At 43.0% G+C, this 22,339-nt stretch overlaps 1 long non-coding RNA gene across 1 annotated transcript; it reads left to right on the forward strand.

Annotated features, from left to right (window-relative positions):
• The first annotated feature begins 5,459 nt into the window (after nucleotides 1-5,459).
• Nucleotides 5,460-7,171, forward strand: LOC115080813. The gene is made up of 3 exons (XR_003853678.1): nucleotides 5,460-5,705; nucleotides 5,836-5,989; nucleotides 6,912-7,171. It is a non-coding gene; the product is annotated as an uncharacterized LOC115080813 (long non-coding RNA).
• Nucleotides 7,172-22,339: the final 15,168 nt, after the last annotated feature.

Genomic DNA, 22,339 nt, shown 5'->3' on the forward strand with positions numbered 1-22,339 from the left:
AATAAATAAAATTGGTGGAGGGGTGGCACTATATGTTAAAAAGAGCCTTGAGTCAAACAGGATAAAAGTTCTGCAGGAAACAAAATGCAATGTTGAATCTTTATGGATAGAAATTTCAGGTGAAAAAGGGAATAAAATAGTAATGCAGATATATTACCGTCCACCTGGCCACAATGAACTAACAGGCAATGAAATGCTAAAAGAAATTAGGGAAGCTAACAAAATTGGCAGCACAGTAATAATGGGTGATTTCAATTATTCCTTTATTGACAGGGTGAATGTTACATCAGGATATTCTAGGGAAGAATAAATGACTGTTTCATGGAGCAGCTGGTACAAAAACTAATAAGAGGGGAAACTATTTTAGACCTAGTCCTTAGTAGAACACAGGATTTGGTGTGAGAGTTAACAGTATTGAAACCACTTGAGAATAGTGATCACATTATCAAATCTGACTTAATAACTGGAGTGAGCGTAAAAAGAAATCTGCGACAGCATTCAACTTTCAAAAAGGTGACTATGATAAAATGAAGAAAATGTTAGGAAAAAACTGAAAGGAGCAACTGCAAAGGTTAAGAGTTTAGCTCAGGCATGGATGTTGTTTAAAAATACCATCTTGGAAGCCCAGAACAGATGTATTCCATGCATTAGAAAAGGTGGAAAGAAGGTTAAATGACTACCGGCATGGTTGAAAGGTGAGGTGAGAGGCTATATCTAAGAGAGCATCTTTCAAGAAATGTTAAAGGATCCAAATGAAGAAATAGGAAACAGCATAAGCATTGGCAAGTCAGATGCAAAGCATTGATAAGGAAGGCAAAGAGAGAATTTGAAAAGAAGCTTGCTGTGAAAGCAAAAACTCATAATAAAAACGTTTGCAGGTACATTTGAGGTAAAAAGCCTGTGGAGTCAGTTGGACCATTAGATGATCAAGGGGTAAAAGGAGCACTTGGGGATGAAAAGCCATAGCCCATAGACTAAATGAATTCTTTGCTTCAGTATTTATTGAGGAAGATGTAAGATATACCCATGCCAGAAATGATATTTAAAGGTAATGATTCAGAGGAACTGAAACAAATCTCATTAAGTCTCGAAGATATACTAGGGAACATTGACAAACCAAAGAGTAGCAAATCACCTGGACCAGATGGTATACATCCCAGAGTGCTGAAAGAACCGAGAAATGAAATTGTGGACCTATTATTGGAAATGTGTAAACTTTCAATATCATCATCTATGGTACCTGAAGACTGGAGGGTTGCCAATGTAACGCCAGTTTTTAAAAAGGGATCAAGGGGTGATCCAGGAAATTACAGACCAGTGAGTCTAACGTCTGTGCCAGGAAAAATGGTAGAAACTATCATAAAGAACAAAATTGCTGAACATATAGATAAGCATAATTTAATGGGACAAAGCCAACATGGATTTAGCCAAGGGAAGTCTTGCCTCACAAATTTGCTATTTTTTTTTGAGGGCATAAATAAACGTGGATAAAGGTGAGCCAGTTGATATAGTGTATCTGGATTTCCAGAAAGTATTTGACAAAGTCCCTCATGAAAGACTTCTTAGGAAATTAGAAAGTCATGGGATAGGTGACAGTGTCCTATTGTGGATTGCCAACTGGTTAAAAGATAGAAAAGAAAGTAGGGCTAAATGGTAAATTTTCCCAATGGAAAAAGTTAAATAGTGGAGTGCCCAGGGATGTGTTCTGGGACCGATACTTTTTAATATATTTATAAATGACCTGGAAATAGGTTCGACAAATGAGGTGATCAAATTTGCTGATGACACAAAATTATTCAGAGTTGACAAATCACAAGAGGATTGTGAGAAATTGTAAGAGGACATTGCAAAAGTAAGAGACTGGGCATGCAAATGGAAAATGAAATGTAATATTTACAAGTGCAAAGTCATGCACTTAGGGAAGAGTAACCCAAATTATAGCTACAAAATGCAAGGTTCCATGTTAGGCGTCACCACTCAGGAAATGGATCTATGTGTCATCGTTGAAAATACGTTGAAATCTTCAGCTCAGTGTGCAGCAGCAGCCAAGAAAGTAAATAGAATGCTAGGGATTATTAGGAAAGGAATGGAGAATAAAACTGAGAATGTCATAATGCCTCTGTATTGCTCCATGGTGCGACCTCATCTTGAGTATTGTGTTTAGTTCTGATCACCATATCTCAAGAAAGATGTAAGAGAGAAAAGATACAGAGAAGGGCAACCAAGATGATAAAGGAGATGGAACAATTCCCCTATGAAGAAAGCTAAAGAGGTTAGGACTCTTCAGCTTGGAGAAGAGATGGTTGAGGATAGATATGATAAAAGTCTATAAAATAATGAGTGGAATATAACGAATGAACATTAATCAATTGTTTACTCTTTTGAAAAGTACAAAGACCAGGGGACACACAATGAAATTACTGAGTAATACATTTGAAACTAATAAGAGAAAACAATTTTTTACTCAACGCATAATTAAGCTCTGGAATTCATTGCCAGAGGATGTGGTGAAAGCTATTAGTAAAATAGTGTTTAAAAAAGGTTTGGAAAAGTCCATTAATAAATATTAAGGTAGAGTTGCAGAAATCCATTGTTATTCTTGGGATAAGCAGCTTAAACTCTATCTACCCTTGGGAGCCTGCCATGTACTTGGGGCCTGGTTTGGCCACTGTTGGAAACAGGGTACTGGGCTTGATGGACCCTTGGTTGACCCAATATGGCAAGCCTTATGTTCTTATATTCACTATTTGGGGAAGCTTGCCTTCTGTTAGCCATGCTGTACCTATTCTGTAGACAAATGCAGGCTTTCATTTTACAGTGCTAAAAAACAATCAGATTGACATGAATGCTATCTTTTGGAAAAAAAAAAAAAGCTAAGGGGATTCCCCATCCCAGGCTTCCCAAGTGAGTCTGGGGAGCATGAGGAAGGCATCACAGGCCACCACATAAATAAATCCTCCAGGATTTCCTGCTGAAGGGAATTTTCCTGAAAGGTTTAAGAAGCATATGACCATAATGCTTAATCTAGTAGTCAATTGATTGGCAGCTAAGTTTAAATATTAAAAAATACAGTGTTATGAATTTGGGGTGCAGAATCTGAGGACGTACATTATAGGGAGTAATGTACTAATTTCCATGAAGCAAAGACATTGGATCATTTATATCCAATGATTTCAAAGTAGCAAAACAGTGTGACCAAATGGTGGTCAGATCAAGAGGGAGGCTAGGCTGCACAGGGAGAGGCATAATTAGGATAATATAAAAAAAAAGTGATTATACCATTGTACAAGTCATTGGTGAGACCTCACTGGATTTCTGTGTCCAGCTCTGGAAGCCCTACCTCCAGAATGATACAGACAGGGTAAAAGTGATCCAGAGCGAGGTAACCAAAATGGTGTTGGGTCTGCACCTAAAGCCCTATGAGATGAGTCTTACCTTAATATATATAGCTGACACCCGGCAGGAGAAGAACGACAGGGAAAATATGATACAGGCATTCAAAGACCTGAAAGCTATTATAATAATGCACAAGAAAACTTTCGCCAGTGGAAAATTCTAGAATAAGGAGTCATGATATGCGACTCCAAAAGTATGATTCATGCACAAACAGGTCAATACAGTAAAGCGCGGCCACGGTTACCCTGCTTCTAACCCGCTTTCTACTCAAAATTTGGCCGTGTTAGTCCAACCCGCGATTCACTAACCCTTTTAACCCATCCTTACCGCCTCTTTAAATCAACGGGTAACCCCTTCCGCCCGCGGCATGTATATGAGATGTAAACGATCAGATTAGCTATTCCCTCCCATACAGTAACACGCGCCCCGATTATCGCTTTTTGAACCTGCAGTTTTGCCGCGCGTTTAACCTGCTAACTTACCGCCTACCCTTACCCCTGCGTTTGAGGCAGGGTAAGGGTAGGCGGCAAACTTTCCCCCAGCCCTCACTCACCTGCCCTGGCCGCGTCCATGGGTGCCGGTCTCCGAGGCAACCCAGTCCTCTCTACCCTCCTCCCGAAGCAACGAAAAGCGAAAAAGGAGAAAAGCGAAACGACATGTGAAGTGTAACTTACTTTTCTTGCAGCCCTCCTCCGGAGACGCACCGCGGCTCCCCTGCCTCTCGGGGGCTGCCCCCTGCCTCCCGGGGGCAGTCGGCGGCGAAAGCGGCCCTGCCGGCGAAGATGGATGCCTGCACGGGCCCTCAGTGCCTCAAGGCACTGCATTAGTGAACACCGACGTCACTCGCCGTGACGCCAAACGTAGTGACGTCACGCCTTGAGCGGCCAAATTGCACGCACAGGCTGAATGCACGCAGGAGAAGTGGCCGCAGCTCAGTAAAGGATTCTCCCGGGAGCGATCGTGTCAGAGGTCCCGTGCAGGCATCCATCTTCGTCGGCGGGGCCACTTTTGCCGCCGGCTGCCCCCGGGAGGCAGGGGGCAGTCCCCGGGAGGAAGGGGAGCCGCGGTGCGTCTCCGGAGGAGGGCTGCAAGAAAAGTAAGTTACAATTCACATGTCGTTTCGCTTTTCTCCTTTTTTGCTTTTCGTTGCTTCGGGAGGAGGGTAGAGAGGACTGGCAATCCCGAGCGTAGGAGAACCGTCCACTTCCTGGTACCTGTCATTTCAAATGTCATTCAAATGACAGGTACCAGCGCACCCAGGTTACTGTATAGGCGCTGTATAGCGCTCTATACAGTAAAATGGATTGCGCAGGCCTAATGCTTCACAGACGCTTCTTGGACGCGGCTTGCATTTGTATGCCATTTTAATACAGTATTGAGCGGTAGGTGAGCCGGACTGTGCGTGCGGCAAACGCGGGTGCGCCCGGCACTAACGCAGCTCTTCCTACTGCTCCTTACTGTATCGGCCCGAATGTTAGGAAACATTTTTTTTTTTTCATTGAAAGAGGGGAAAGCTAAAATGATAGCAGACATTAAGAAGTCCTATGCTTAGTGGCAAAAAACAACAGGCATGCTTCACGTGAGTGGCCATCAACTTGTCACTGCATTTTTACTGGCCTGGGCTATAAATCCGTTTAAACCTATCGGATGAGTTCCGTTTCTCAGGCAGTCCGGCTGATCCCTACAGTCTTGCCAATGCTGAGGGCAAGGACATCCACATCTCCTGCCCCCCCCCCCCCCCCATCAAACCCGCTGCCGTTTCATTTTGTTAGCTCTGCAAAAAAAAACGCTGCTCCTCGAGATTTATCCTATGAAGAAAACGAGTTGCATTTGCTGTACTCCCGGGGTAGGGGGGTGGCGTTTTGTCGGGATGTAATTGATGTTCTTTCCCCTGCTGGCTCGGCGAGGCGCGACTGCCGCCATCTGGTCCGGCCCCCTCCGTGTGGCCGATTGCAAGCTCCACGGCTCTGGTTGCTCTTCCCTGCCACAGCGCCCTCTAGCAGGCGCTGCGATGGGCGCGCTCAGTGCCTCTAAGGATCGGGCAGCTGGCACACACTTTTTCACCGCCACCGCACTCTCTCTCTAGTGCCTTTTTGCCCGGGACATGCGGACGCTTATGTCCGAGCGATAGCACCAGCACCACAGACCCGGCTGCCTTCCTGGTCTTTGCCGGCAGAGTGCTCCCCCCCCCCCCCACCCGTCATGGTCTGGAGTTCTGCAACTAAGGGGCTCGCAGACAGACGGACGGACATAAAGCGTTTCTTTGCAGATAGGATGCCTATAAATCCAGGCCAGCTACTGTACTGAAGGTACAGAGCGCCACCTGTTGGAGAAGCATCGTAATGCCCGTGACTAGCAGGCGGGGGAGAGTACCACTCAGGGACAGGACTTTGCTTATTTCTTATCTGTGCTTGATTATATTTTCCTTTTATCGTTTAGGGGCCGAAACACTAAATCTTGTTTCCCGTTTGTCTCTGTGGAGAAAAGAGACAAATGCTTTACTTTGGGAAAATAGGTACGAAGCGTTACGGCAATAAAGGGTCTTGAATTGAAATGGATTGACAAGGAGAAGGAATGGACTGCACGACGAGATGTAAATTCAGTTTCTATTCGCAAACTTTAAATTGATTTAGTTCACAATATCCTAACGCACCGTTTCCGAGAATTTTCATTATCACTCCCCTGTCTCTCCTCTCTCTCTCCATGTCATCTCTCAGTCTCTCTGTCTCATTTGGCTATCTTTTCCACCTTCAAAAAGCCAGACCAGCCTTATTCTTTAGGATTCCCAGCGTAGCTTTCTCTGCTGGGGTTCCCATGACCCACTTTCTTTGCTACGGTTTCCATGAGCCCCTGGAGCAGCAGCTGCAGATTGTCTCACCCAAGGCAGGCAATGAAGCCCCTGGCTGGCAGTGGCCTACTGTGCTTTAACTTCGCTATTGCAGCCCCTCAGCACAGCGGGTGCCATTCAAGGGAAATAGCAGAGATTCCACATCAGCTATATATGTTCTTGCTATCCCATGTATAGCAGATCTAAAATCAGCAGCTATGGCAAACATTTACAAGAGTGCAAGAAATGAAATGATTGCTGAAATCTGATCTATTCTCTTTTTTTACACACACACATATTTTAGTTTGATTAGTCACAGGGCAAGGCTTAATGGAAAAATGGTGAGTGTTAATTATATTCTCACTTATACTCCATTAAAATTAGGCTTGCTGCTTTGCAGTCATGTTTTATGCGCTTCATCCAAAAAGATCTTGCATACATTAGATATAATTATTTAATTTCAATAAAACATTTCTATTGGGGTTTGTTTAGAATGGCAGTATTTTAAACATGGGCCTATTTTATGCAGTATTTTATACAATCTCATTAATCTGCACATTTTCTTTCAAGATCAATTTAAAAAAAAATATTTTTTTTATATTAACCAAAATGACATAGAGATATATAATATGCATTCAGATGTATATAGATAAATATATCTTACACTATTTTTTACTGAATTTTTTAGATATGACATTTCAATCAATCAACAAGCAAGAAAAATGAAACTCGGAAGCATCTATTTCATCTGGAAATAGCTACATATAACCCCGGAGACATCAAACTACAAGCCATAAGTTTTATTTTAGGATGGGTATTGCTGATATGCCTCTAAGCATCCTGGGTGTTGTGTTCTGCATATAACCTCTTTGTGCATTTCAGCTGTACTGCTGCACTTGAATTAAAGATGCAAAATCTGTATTTTGATTAAAGAAAACCTAATTCCGAAGTAGATCATTAGTCTACAATGAATATTAACTTTTAAAGGGTTTTTTTGTTTGCATGAATTACGTTTTTTTTAATGAAATTATATTGGCATATATATTTATCTTAGTGCAGAGTGAAAGCAAAACATGGCTACTAGACTCTTAAGGCTTAATGCCCTATATAATATAGCACTCTAGTCATATACACTGAATTATATAATAAAGTAATTAAAGTCATGTTTAATTTAATCAATATCATTGAAGACTCAGGGTTTCCTCAACCATATCCTGGTGACCCAACAGCTAATGAGGTTTTCAGGATATTCACAATGAATTGTGCATGAGATAAATTTGCATATACTGAGTTTCCACTGCATGTGAATGTGCTGAAAAACTGACTGACCATGAGGGCTCACAAGGACAGGTTTGAAAAACCGAGCAATATACTGTCCCAGAAAATCACTCAGCAAAAAGTTAGCTGCGCCCACTTGATCATCATGGAAAGCTGTTAGTCAAGATACTAGTGATGTCCTAGTGATCATGTAGGGAACCAAGATGAACCTGGAAAAATATAATAAATTAAAAAACTTTGTCTACCTCTGACAAGGTGGCAATGAAATCTTGCTCCTTTCTCAAATATCTTCCCTATTTAGTCATCCAATTCCAAGTATGTAGTAGCTTCCAAGGCATCAATTATTTTAAGTGCCCTCATAAGCATGTCTGGAATGTTGGGTGATTTCCATCTAATAAGCATATATTGTTTGCTAGAAGAATTTCCATTGTTCCAAATAGATTGTATGTTTTTTTTTTTTTTTACATATTTTCCATCATACTCAGACTGCCCAAGATAATACATACCTTGGTTAAATTATATGTTTACTGCTTTTCATTGTTGAACTTGGAAATTGGCCTCCAAAGTTGGATATAATACTCAGGGATGGCCCTAGGAGGGGTGTAGAGCCTGGGGTGAATCTGCCAGAGGGCCCCCTCCCACACCCGAGTTTGAAGCGTGGGGACCCTATGCCGTTATACCTGAGGTCTCTGCAGCAACTCCTGGCCCATGGAGTGCTCAGGAATAGAAAGTGGTGTTGGGGGCAGCGCCACCTCAGCAGCGCAGAGCCCCCCAAACTGAGGGGCCCAGGCCAGTCGCCCCCAGATTGCCCCCTGCTTTCCCAAGGATGGCCCTGATAATGCTCCAGATGTGTTCTGCGCAAATTATTGGCGAGACCTGATTCAGAGTCTTGTGTCTAATTGTTAAGGCTGTGTTTCCAGTCGGATGTAAACAGAGCAGAGGCGAGGGCTTCTCTGATGCTGCAGAGACTGCATTGCGAACACCCTGAGGGAGATTTAAGAACCCTAATATGAAGAACCAGAGAAGGGATATGATAGAGGCATTCAAATACATCAATGGTATAAACAACTGGGGATGTGCACACATTTTTTGGGTTTTTTTTTTTTCCTTTTTGTTTGGGTTTGTTTCAAGGTTTTCAATTTGTTTCATTTTGGAGTTTTTTTGTTTTCTTTTCAGTTTGTTTTGGCTTTAGTGCCATATTTCAAAAAGGCACGAAATTGGGCTGAGGTCAGTGCCAATTTCAGATATGGACACATTTCAAAATGCTACCGGCCGTGGGTCAGTTGGTTTCATTTTGAAATATCACACTGGGGGGGGGGGGGGGGGGGGGGGCAGGGCGCAGGAGCCACAAGAGATTCCTCCTGCTCCTCTTTGGACTTCAGACATTGCAGATAAGCTGGGATAGGGGTGCTTGGGGGCATTCTGGAGAGGGGAGGAAGACATCTAGGGGGGAAGGGGACTTTTTAAAATTAGATTTCTATAATTTTCCACAAATTCATCTGCTGAAATAATGTACCTCAGGAATTTGATATTCTGTCTTTCAAATTTTCACTTCTTTAATTCTTCAAATAGTTTATCATTCCTGAGGCAACTGAAGACCTGTTGTACTTGCTGTTCATGCTCCACTGAGTTCTCTGAAAGGGTCAGAATATCATCTAGAAGACAATCATCACTTGGCCCAGCAGATCCCTGAAGATTTTATTAACAAAGGCCTGAAAAGCAGCAGGCATGTTTTGAAGTCTGGATGGCATCAGCAAATATTCAAAATGACCATATTGGGTCTGATATGCGGTCTTCCACTCGTCTCCTTCTCCGATGTGAATCAAATTAAATGCTCCTTTCAAATCCAGTTTCATAAGCACTTGGGCCGAGTTCACTCACCAGCAGAAGCAGGTACTGGTTCTGAATTGTGATTGCATTCAGGCCCCAATAATCCACACATTGTCGGGTTTTGAGTATCTTCAGTACTGATTTTATTAAGAACCACTGGCATCCTGGCTTACAGATTGCAGGTTTAAACAGTATTTTTACTTCCAGGGTTTGTTTGCACAATAAGAGCTTGCTACAGCACCTATATACGAGTCCAGTTTGCAGTACGCTCATCGAGTTCAATCCCGCATCCAATTTTCCAGAACATTAATCTAAACACATAAATAGTTCACATACTTCAACAATCAAGTTTATGGTTCTTGCAACAGTTTCCACCTACACACAGCTCAACAGACCTCAGATTGCTAGAAACAAAGAGGTCCATATTCAAAAGCCATTTAGATAGATAACTCAAGGCCTAAAGTTATCCGGCCTTTTGTAGCTGGAAAAAACAGATATCCTAAAAAGCTGTCAAAACTAAAAAAAAGAAAACATAAATCCACAAATCTTTAGCTGAAAGTTTAAAATCCCCGAGTTTGCTGGATCGGCCCTCCTGCCATGGTTTTCATGAAAAAAGAAAGATTGGGCAGCTCTCCTTCCTTCCCCCCCAGTTGTGGAGATATGGCACATCGGTTCCCCACATGCCCTCCGATCCTCCTCACTGCCCCCCTCCCCCCGATACCTTCACTGACTCTGCTTCCAGTGCTGTCTTTCTTAGAGCAAAGCTGGAAGTTAAGCTTTACGCTTCCAACAGAGCCAGTTAGGATTTTGTTTAGTTATCTGGCAACTCTAGGCTAGCATATTCAGCAGTATATTTATCCTACTGAATATACGCGACAAGTTATCCGGCTAACTGTAGCCAGAAACGCCTCCACTAGATAGCCTACTGAATATGGCCCCCAAAGTATTTCCAGCAATCCCTTTTGTAATTCCTGAGGATCAGTCCCTCAGGGCAGGGTTGCAAGGCTCAACTCAGACGCTATGTAAACCCCTTCTGGTTTGCTTAGCTTCTATTTATCAGAGCCAACCAATGGCTTGAAGGCAAAGCTCCAGCCTCCTGTCCCAATAAACCATCGCTTGTAGACTGATCAGAAGCATTTCTGTATTTACATGCGTAGACTTAACAACCTGTCCTTCTTCGGAACAAAACATTTGGAACTCCTGCTGGTGAAATGGACGGTCCAATAAATTCCTTTTCTGGGTTCTCTTTTAAATGCTTTTGTAATGTCTTTAGCTCTGTCTCTGATAGAGAGCAAATGTCATGGAGTGGGGAACCAGCTGGATGGGATAATTCCCCCAGCAGGAGCAGGGCCAGACACTTGGGCAGAGCCGAACAGGCTCTTCCGCCTGACCAGCCACGATCCCCTTGGGTTTAAGCCCTGCAGGTTGTGGTGGCCAGCAGGGATTTTCGGGAGCAGTACATGGCAGCAGAGATCAGGGCAGGCACTGAACAAGCGAGGTCAAAGCCGGAGACGGTCCGAGTCAGCAAACAAGATCAATCCAAGGAAGGCTGACAGAGAAGGCAAGGCAAGACAAGTCAGCACAGGGGATCCAGGTGGGAGCTGGGGACTGCCACTGGAGACAGGGACTGGAACTAGAGACAAGGCAGATGTGGGAGATAAAGACTGGAAACGAAAGCCCACAGGGAGCAGGGGCCACCGGGAGGACCAGGCAGGATGAGAAAAGGACTGGACAAGACTAAGAATGGACAGGACCGTGAGAACAGGGCAAGGAAAGTACAAACACAGACTAACAGGAAACTAAAGCAAGGTAGATGTAAGACAAGATGAGGGAGAAACAGAAAAGGAGGTCTAAGCAGGACACAAGGCAAGGCAGGTTGAGACTAAAAGGCCTGAAGGCCACAAGGCAGGATAAGCAGGCCAAGGAGGCCACAAGACCAGGCAAGGTGAGGCAACAAGGCCACAGAGGCCAAACAATAGCCAGACAAAGTGGGCTAATGCTAGGAGCCAAGATGACTCAATGAACAGAAACTGAGTTGTGGGAGAGGCAGGGCTAAATAAAGCTGACCTTGCTGAGTTATGGCATTATCAAGGAGGTGGCTAGAGCAGAAGAGAGCATGGCTCTGTGAGGACTCTGCTGGCAAGGGAGCTGCCTAGCAGCCAGGATCATTACAGCAAATTTTGCCAAATGCAATCTGTGCCCCTAATTATAAATCAATTGGACAGTTGTAGGTTTTAAGTGGGGGCAATTCCTCTGTAGCCTTCTTAACAAAGATGCTTTGAAAATCCTTATACTTCTCTGGAAGCTGCTGAGGTATTCACTGTTAGCATTCTTCTGTCTCCTGCACTCCCTGAATTTGTTAGATTCCAGCTCAGGATTTAACAACAGTTTTATTGACAGAACGTTTAACAGAAACATGACCCTGCATCCTCATCCATTAGATTTTTGGATCATGCCACTCTAACCAAGGTAATTCCAAGATTACTGGACAATAAAGGGCTGCTGATGTTCTTGCATTGTCGTCATTACTAATAGGTCTGTCTCGATGGTCACTGGTCCTGAAGTTGGTGTAGAACCATCAGTTATCACCTTAGGTCTGAGCTGGGATATGATATTGGTGATCAAATGTGATAGCCACAAATCTGGTGGAGGCCCCAGAGTCTACCATTGCAACTGCTTGTAGTGTACATTATTCCCTGGTTAGCCAGATGGAAAGTGTTAGGGGAGGGGATAGCTGGTTTCCATATCACTGGGACGGCAACCCTATGACGTCAACTGGGGTTGTTGTTATTTGATTATAAAATGTGTCATAAGAAACTAAAAGTATTTTATTTTCAACAGGCCTTTCTTAGCAATAGTTCTTAGATTTTTAGCTGATTAACATATGAAGAATTGTTTGAATAAGATGAATGTATGTGATGAAGAATTGCTTTTGGTCCGGGCCTAAATAGCCCTTTTTAGTTTACGCTGTATGGCCTTGTAATGTATTTCACTTTCTATAACAGATGTTTTCATTTATGTTCTTTGTTTGTATGTTTTACAAAATCTGATGGTGGATGATTTGAATTGTAATCCTCTTAGAATGATTTTATTTTTTAGACAGGTGGAATATAAAACATTTTTAAATAAAATGTGTTTTCTGCCGGTAATTGTCTGTATGCCTGTAAATGCCCTGCCTTAGAATCAACATACTCCTTCTCTGTGACATCTCTTCCTTTCTTCTGCAGATAATCGTTTCCTAAGACTGTCCATCATCATTGGCTCCAGAGGTGGCTCTGGAGTAACCTGCACTTACCTGGCCTGCTCCCAAACTATGTATTCCTTTCTGTCACAGTTCTACCTGCCGTGCAGCCTCACCATGCCTCATTCAGCCTTCTGTGACACCTCCCCACAGCAGAGGCTTCCAGTGAGCACTGTTCCAAGCTACCTGAGCCGCTGCCATTGATTCTTAAGAACATAAGATATGCCATACTGGGTCAGATCAAGGGTCCATCAAGCCCCAAGCCCAGTATCCTGTTTCCCAAAAGTGGCCAATCCAGGTCAGAAATACCTGGCAAATACCCAAACATTAGATAGATCACAAGCTACTACTGCTTATTATTTACCGTCACAGCAGTTTATGGATTTATACTCTAGGAACTTATCCAAACCTTTTTTAAACCCAGTTACACTAACTGTTTTAACCACATCCTCTGGCAATACATTCCAGAGCTTAACTATGCACTGAGTGAAAAAGAATTTCTTCGATTCATTTTAAATGAGCTACTTGCTAACTTTATGGACTGCCTCTGGTCCTTCTATTATCTGAGAGAGTAAATAACCAATTTACATTAACTTGTTCAAGTCCTTTCATGATTTGCAGACCTCTATCATATCCCCCCCTCAGTCGTCTCTTCTCCAACCTGAACAGCCCTAACATCCTTAGCCTTTCCTCATAGGGCAGCCATTCCATCATTTTGGTCACCCTTCTCTGCACTTTCTCCAGTGTAGCTATATCCTTTTTGAGTTGCGGTGACCACAATTACACACAATATTCAAAGTGCGGTCTCATTATGGAGTGATACAGAGGCATTATGACATCCTCTGCTTTATTTGCCATTCCCTTCCTAAAAATTCCTAACATTCTGTTTGCTTTTTTGTTCACCAAAGCACACTGAGATGATGATTTCAATGTATTATCCACTATGACGCCTAGATATCTTTCCTGGGCGGTAACTCCTAAGGTAGAACCTAACATTGTGTAACTACAGAAAGGGTTATTTTTCCCTATATGCATCATTTTGCACTTATCCACATTAAATTTCATCTGCCATTTGGAAGCCCAATCTTCCAGTCTTGCAAGGTCCTCCTGCAATTCATTACAATCCATTTGAGATTTAAGTACTCTGCATAATTTTGTGTCATCCGCAAATTTGATCACCTCACTTGTCATACCCCTTTCCAGATCATTTATAAATATATAAAAAGCACCAGTCCAAGTACATATCCCTAAGACACTCCACTATTTACCTTTTTCCACTGTGAAAATGGACCATTTAATCCTACTCTCTGTTTCCTGTCTTTTAAACAGCTTGCAATCAACAAAAGAACATTGCCTCCTATACCATGACTTTTTACTTTTCCTAGAAGCCTCTCATGAGGATCTTTGTCAAACGCCTTCTGAAAATCCAAGTATACTACATCTACTGGTTCACCTTTATCCACATGTTTATTAACTCCTTCAAAAAAGTGAAGCAGATTTGTGAGGCAAGACTTGCCTTGGGTAAAGCCATGCTGAATGTGTTCCATTAAACCATGTCTTTCTATATGTTCTGTGATTTTGATGTTTAGAACACTTTCCACTATTTTTCCTGGCACTGAAGTCAGGCTAACCAGTCTGTAGTTTCCCAGATTGCCCCGGAGCCCTTTTTAAATATTGGGGTTACATTTGCTATCCTCCAGTCTTCAGGTACAATGGATGATTTTAATGATAGGTTACAAATTTTTACTAATAGGTCTGAAATTTCATTTTTTAGTTCCTTCAGAACTTTGGGGTGTATACCATCCGGTCCAGGTGATTTACTACTCTTCAGTTTGTCAATCAGTTCTACCACATCTTCTAGGTTCACCGTGATTTGATTCAGTCCATCTGAATCATTACCTATGAAAACCTTCTCCAGTATGGATACCTTCTCAACATCCTCTTCAGTAAACACCAAAGCAAAGAAATCATTTAATCTTTCCACGATGGCCTTATCTTCTCTAAGTGCCCCTTTAACCCCTCGGTCATCTAACGATCCAACTGACTCCCTCATAGGCTTTCTGCTTCGGATATATTTTAAAAAGTTTTTACTGTGAGTTTTTGCCTCTACGGCCAAATTCTTTTCAAATTCTCTCTTAGCCTGTCTTATCAATGTCTTACATTTAACTTGCCAACGTTTATGCAATATCCTATTTTCTTCTGTTGAATCCTTCTTCCAATTTTTGAATGAAGATCTTTTGGCTAAAATAGCTTCTTTCACCTCCCCTTTTAACCATGCCGGTAATCGTTTTGCCTTCTTTCCACCTTTCTTAATGTGTGGAATACATCTGGACTGTGCTTCTAGAATTTTACAGACCTGGAACATCTAAAGGGGCTTTTGGGAAAAACTGTATAAATCTCCGATAATTAAAAGCAGGGGGTCCAGTATTTTCTTATTGTAACATATACAATGTATTTGATTGCTCCGTTTTCTTGATGTCTCTCCCTCCAAGTTTCCTATAAGAATGGGGTTAGGTTAATTTCAGATTAGTAGTGAAGTTTACCACATGTTAAATTTATTTCCTGTTTTTGTAATCTCATGTTTTTCAATGCAAGAAAATTCTTGTTAATTTGTTTAATATGCAATAAAAATAAAATAAAAAAAAAAAAGAATGGTATTTTTTAACAATGACCAACACCTCTTGCACACTTTTTACTTTTGTAGCTGCTCCTTTCAGTTTTTTTCTAACAATTTTTCTCATTTTCTCAAAGTTTCCCTTTTGAAAGTTTAGCACGAGAGCCGTGGATTTGCTTACTGTTCCTCTTCCAGTCATTAATTCAAATTTGATCATATTATGATCACTACTGCCAAGCGGCCCCACCACCGTTACCTCTCTCACCAAATCCTGTGCTCCACTGAGAATTAAATCAAAAATTGCTCCCTCTCTCGTCGGTTCCTGAACCAATTGCTTCATAAAGCTATCATTTATTCCATCCAAGAACGTTATCTCTCTAGCGTGTCCTGATGATACATTTACCCAGTCAATATTGGGGTAATTGAAGTTTCCCGTTATTACCGCACTACCAATTTGGTTAGCTTCCCTAATTTCTCTTAGCATTTCACTGTCCGTCTCACCATCTTGACCAGGTGGACGGTAGTATACTCCTATCACTATAGTCTTCCCCAACACACAAGGGATTTCTACCCATAAAGATTCAATTTTGCATTTAGTCTCATACAGGATGTTTATCCTGTTGGACTCTATGCACTATGTCTACACAGGCCTTATCTTGCTTAATGGCCTTCGGTTCCCCAGCCTTGCTGCCTTCGGGCTTCTGTGTTCTCTGTTCTATGTTGTCCTAGTCTGCCTCAGTTAATCCTATCCTTGTCTGGTCTTGTTGTGCCCTCCACAGTCCAGTGTCCAGTCCACAGCTTCTTGCTTTTTCAAGTGTCCAGTTCACAGCTTCTTGTCTGTTCCAGCATCCAGTCCGCAGCTCCTTGCCTATTTCAGAATCCAGTCTTCAACTCATTGCCTTTTCCAGTCTGTCTTTGCCCACAACCTCCAGTCTGTGTCTGCCCTGATCTGACCAGTTTATCCAGCTGTCCAGCTAAGCCCTACTGGCCCCCAGAACCCAAGGGCTCAACCTATGAGGAATAGGGGCTGGCTAAGCAGAAGACAGAGCCAGGTCCTACCCTGCGGACCTGCCCTGCTCCTGAGAGAGTATTTCCTGACTGCAGCTCTTTTGACACTTTCTTTTTTTTCCTGATAATGTTCTGCAAACATTTTTCAATATAGACACATAATGTAATCAATGCTTTCAGATTTTCTGAGGGCTCCACTTAGGCTAATTCATCCTTAATAGAGCTTTCCAATTCTCTATTCCATAGCCCATCTGTAGAATTCTGTAGCATACTCAGTAACAGTCGAGTGTACATGTTGCTGTAATTCATCTTGGCAAGTTGGGGGTCTGTTGGGTTTCCGGAATGTACATGCTGATGCAGCTACAAATTGTTTCAGATTATCCAGGATTGGATTGCTCTGCTCTAGAAGGCACATGACCCATACCAGTTCCTCTGCAGTTATAGACTTACTATGAGTCTCACTTTAAGATAGTCTGCATTGTAAAACCACAATTGGAGTAAAAAAAGTAGCAGAAATTCCTAAGAGTTCCCTCAAATTTTCCTGAAAGAGCAATTGGGGTTCATGAGCTTTTAGCTCTTGTCACTGAGGGATTCGCTGACAATGAGATAACTGACCAGTTCTTATCTTCTTATGAGCCTATATGGCCTACATGGGGGGTCACTAGTTCTTGAAGCACTAGCTCTGGTCACCTCTTCCATTCTGATACCGCTCCCCTCCCCCCAACCAACTCCTCAGATATTTTTGTGCTTGCTCAAACTGTCAAGATTCTTTGATCAGGCAAATGAGCGACCAGATATAGATATGAATGATAAACACCTGTCTGGATGAGACTTGGATGGGTCTACCCCAGATCCGACAAGGAGAGTCCTGGGCAGTTGGTTATGCCCTGTAGCAACTTCCAGTACTAATCTGGAAAGACCAGTCCAGATTGGAGCCCAGCAAGCAAATCCAGACAGTACACCAAGTAAAGGTTGATGCAAAATAGTCCACACACGGTCCCAGACAAGGTAGTTCCACTGGGAGGGCAATTTTCAGGGACCTGTGGGTGTCTTGGATTGGCAGGCTGGAGTCAGGGAGCACCCCCACAGAGACAGTACAGTGCTGCAGGACAGGACTGGAGCTGGTCTGCCTATGCAACCCCTCTTCTGCAGATTGAGGCCTTGGGTTCTAGGGACTGTTAGGGCTTGTCTTCTGTGGAACATCATGGTGCAGACACAGCCTGGGAGCTTCTGTGCAGGCTGGGAGCTGAGGTCAGGCGCAGGCTGGAAGCTGAATACAGGTACTACGTGAGGACTGGATGCTGAGACAGTGCAGGATTGGAGATAGGGAGGGAGTACTGTGGCAATGCAAGACTGGAGACAATGGCTGGATGCAGGACTGGAGACGAATGCTGAGTACTAGGGCAGGGCAGAGCACAGGCTTGGGGCTTGAACCAGAGACTGGCTGAGAGCTGGAATCAGGTATTGAGGGCAGGCAGGGGCTAGATACAGACAGGGCTGAACCAGTGACAAAGGCAAGGACATGGAAATAGACAAGGAACTGTAATGGATGGTTCAAGACAGAAGGAGGACTGGACAAAGACAGAACTGAAAAGGCCAGGGCTTAGACTAGAACCGGACTAGACAGAACAGGCAACAATAAACAGGGAAGCCCAACAGGGCAAAAGGCTGGTTAGGAGTACTAGAAGGCCCAATGGCAGAGAGGTCCGGTGGGGGGGGGGGGGGGGGGGGATCACAGAATAAGGCAAGGATGCCTAGGAGGCCATACAGCAAAGCAAGCAGTCCCAGGAAGCTACTAGGCGAGGCAAGGCAATAGCTAGGCCAAGAGAGGCCACAAGGCAAGACAGGATAACCAAGTAAGAGTGGCCAGGTCAGAGAGCTGAGGTGACTAATGAAGAGGCACTGAGGCATTGAGCAGACTGGGTTAAGTAGGGCTGAGGCTGAGGCGTGGTATGACCAGTGAGGAGGTAACTGACAGAGCTGTGAGCAAGGCTCACTGAGGACCCCTGGTGGAAGGAAGATTGCACAGCAGACGGAATCTTGGCACAGAGAGACTGCATAACAAGTGAAACGGTGACAGTGGGCTTGCAAACCAATTTTCAAAGGGAAATTCTCCATGGAGTTTCCCTTCAGAAATCCCCCAGCAGGCCCACATCATAGAAGAGTATTTAACACACATACTTTGCAGGTGCACAGTATGCGGTTAAAATGAGTAGAAAGCAGGTGAGGGGATCTGAAAATTAAATACCTGTGCTTGTTTTTCCGGGCCCACTCTGGCCCCATCCCCAGTACAACCTCCTTTCCCCACCCATTTACCTGTGGAAATTACCTTTGAAAATTGCCCTCTGAGTCCACGTGAGAAATTCCAAGGGCATTTTTAGGCAGCTGTACTTTTGGAGGCTGGTCAGAAAATCCACCAGGTTTATTTCTGCTGTCCAATCAGGGCTGCTCTCTAATTTTGATTTCTGCCTTCCTCCCTGTATAGAAGGTGTCTCTAGTTTGTTTTTCATTACTTCAATGAAGCTTTGTCACTGCCCCCCCCCCACTGCTCAATCAAAACCCTGAGTCTGCTGGTTCAAAACTTATCCATCTTGATATTCATCCAAAAAGCTAACACAAATTATAAAGCACATAATTTGGCAAAATCAGGGATTCTTAAGTGAATTCAAAGGCACAGATGTGCTCATCAACAAGGGAGAATAAGTATTTTCTCATAAATGCACATAATTGTTATAATTTTATGTTTGAAGTTCAAGTTGGTTCTTGTAGGCTGAAAAGCATGCAAGTACCTTGTCAGTTACATGACTTACCAACATTTTACCTGCAAGTGAATTGGTGTGACATTATAAAAAAAAAGGTCATAAAAAAAATCTGGACTCCCATGAGTTTCAGCCTAGCCAGGTCTGTGCTAAGGAATCGAAAATATACACTAGTCACCCATAACCCTTAGACGGTCCAATTTTTTCTTTCACTTTGAAAACATCTCATGGAAGCTCGGCAAACAGATTCCATGGCAGACTTCTCAGACTTAACCCTTATGGCGTTTCGTGGGTGATTACAAATAATTTGTTTTGTGGTTATTTTTTTTTTATTAGATTTCCTTTTCTGCCACATGATAGAGGAAAATGTCATGAGTTGTTCTAGGTAGGTTTCCGATGTTTACCATAACAGGCAAAAAAAAAAAAAGAAAAGAAAGTATCAAGAATGCTCCTATTTGACACTAATAGGAGTTGCACAGCCATGGCCAAGGATCTTCCACACTTACAGCAGCCTGGAAAAGGAGTATTTGGGGTTGAAGGTCTTGGGAAGCAAATAAATGGTACTTGTATATAGAGGTGAATAGTTGTTTGTAAGCAGGTCCTGTGGGAGAAGCAGTTCATAGAAACATATGACAGCAGGAAAAGACCATATGGCCTATCTAGTCTGCCCAGCAACACCAACTGCTTAACTCTGCAATCTCTACCACTCCCCTCAGCGATCCTCTGTGTTTCTCCCATGCTTTCTTGAATTCCGATACTATCTTTGTCTCCACCACCTCCACTGTGAGGTATCATGGTTTCTTCTGTTTCACAGCTTTACCGTGTGCTGAGTCTACCAGCTGTGACACACCCTCACCTGCAGAGGCCTCCAGTAACCTCTGTTCAGAGCTATCCAAGCCATCTCCTCACTGGCCTTCTGACTCAGGGGATCTCAGCGAGCTTTGCTCCACCTCACTGCTTGCACTACACCTAAGTTCCAGCCCTTTTGTAACCCTGCTTTGCCCATTCACCTTTGCCTCTTCATAGAGGCTCTCTGACCTGGCCACTGTTTCCTTGTTTTATGTGTTGCTCCTTTAGCATTGCTCTGTGGCTTACCCTAGTCCTTGCCTTGAGGCCTTCTTGCCTCCTGCCTTGGGGCCTATCTAGGCCTTACCTTGTCTTGTGGCCTCTGGGCCTGCTCTATACTTATATCCTACCTTGTGGCCTATTCAGGCCTCTCTCTATACTAAGGGGCCTTTGATACTATGGGCCTCCAGCCTTGTTGTCTTTGGGCTTCTGTATTCCTTGTCCTGTGTGGTCTTGCCTTGTCCTTGTTCGGTCCTGTCCTAGTCTGTCCTTTCCAATCCTGTCCTTGTCTGGTCTTGTTGTGCCCTGCCCAGTCCAGTCTCTAGTATCCCATCCACAGCTCCCCGTCTGTTCCAGTATCCTGTCCACAGCTCCTTCCCTGTCCCAGTTCCTGCTTAGTGTTCTGCCCAATATCTTGCCTTGCTTGTATCTCTCCCTGGATGTACTCACTACCTTGCTTTGTCTCTGTCTATCACAGCCCTAGGCCTTGTTCTATATCCAGTCCCAGAATCCAGTTCAACCTTGCTCCAGCCTTGCCTCGTCCAGCTCCTGTACCAACCCTTGCCTTGTCCAGCTCCTGTACCAAGCCTTACCTTGTTCCAGTTTAACCAGGACTTACCATGATGTACCGCCGCCGCAGAGACCCACTGGCCCCCAGAACACAAGGGCTCAATCTGCGGGGAAGGGACTGGGTAGGCGGAAGACCGGCCCTTGCCTTACCTTGAAGTCTTGCAGTGCACCTTTAGTGGTGTACCCCAGTCAGAGAAACCATGACAGGAGGTTGTTCCATGCATCTAGCACCTGCTCTATAAAGAATGTTAATGGGCCATCCAATATGACTTCCCCTTCAAATATTTTGTTTTCAGACTCTGATAAATATTTCTTTGACCATCTAAAATATCTCTCTTTTCAACATCTGTTATTCGGCAAGACCTGAACATTGCTAAAAATTTGCCTTCCAGAACCCAAAATGTGAGTGGGTAAATTCAGTTGCATATTTATAGATGAAAGTAAACTGGGATCTTATTATAGAAAACACTCTTCTTGCAGCACAGACAATTTTTGACACAATGAACTTTTCCTGACATCTTATTGCTTTTCAAACTATTTCAATTGAGCTAAGCTGCTGTCTTGTTGAAGAAATATCCTCCTATTAAAGTGAAATTTTCTGGGAAGAATAGATTATTTTAATGGAGACACCGCTTAAATATTTTCATCTGTTTCATATTCAATGCATTTATGTAAAAGCAGCATGATTCTCAGTTAGATGAAACACAGTGAGATAGAAGTATAGGTATGGGATATTTATTATATGAATGATGTATCCAACATGAGTTCATCACTTTTCTGGGAGAGTTGTGGAAAAACTTCTATCTCCTGATAAAATTAAACTCCTGAAATGGTTAATTTGCTTTTCAAGAAGAGTGAGAGTTCCTTTTAAGGAGGTTTCACTTTGCACATTGATTGATCCAGAAAATGTATGTATGTGAAAAGAGCACGTAGTCTTTATGCATAGCTGTTTGTGCTGCTTGACAACCCTGTGACTTAAAATGTTGGCTGCCTTACTTGTTTCTAGAAAAACTAGATACTTTTTCTTGGTCGAACAAAAAAAGTCTGTAAACATGGATACTATTGTGCATTAGCTTTCATAGACTTGCAGGCTAATGTCTCATATGCTTTATAGAATTAATTCATACTCCAGAAATAACAATTGAAACTGGCATCTTAAATGGAATTCAGTTGATTGCCATTTGTTGTCAGTTGCATTCTTGATTTCAGTATTCAACTCTTCCAGATAAGTGCTTCTTATTTGCATTATCAAAATTGTTTCTAAAAAAAAGTAATAGTCACAGTGACTGGATATGACCTATGATTCACTTGATTAAGTCAGGGATGTCCACCTCCGGTGCTCAAGAGCCATAAACAGCTCTGGGTTTCAGGATAGCCACGATGGGTATGCATGAGATAGATCTGCAGGTACTGCCTCTGTCACATGCAAATCTATCTCATATGGATGTCCAAAAAAACAGACCTACTTGTGGCTTTTGAGCATTAGAGCAGACTACCCCTATAAGCCATGAGGGGATATTTTAGATTACACATAATAATAATATGTGAGTGCAAACACCATATTTCAGAGGTAAAGGAAAGGGGAATGCCAGGCCTTGTCGATAGAAGAAATAATTGGGGTAGGAATATCAATAATCGATGAATAAACAATCCAGATAATAGTTTTATTAAATTATATACCCACAATAAAATCCAGTATTTGGTTCAGGTGAAACACCTCATCATTATGAATCCTAACATACTTAGAGGAT

The sequence above is a fragment of the Rhinatrema bivittatum genome, chromosome 1 (assembly GCF_901001135.1).
Source record: "Rhinatrema bivittatum chromosome 1, aRhiBiv1.1, whole genome shotgun sequence".
Lineage (NCBI taxonomy): Eukaryota > Metazoa > Chordata > Amphibia > Gymnophiona > Rhinatrematidae > Rhinatrema > Rhinatrema bivittatum.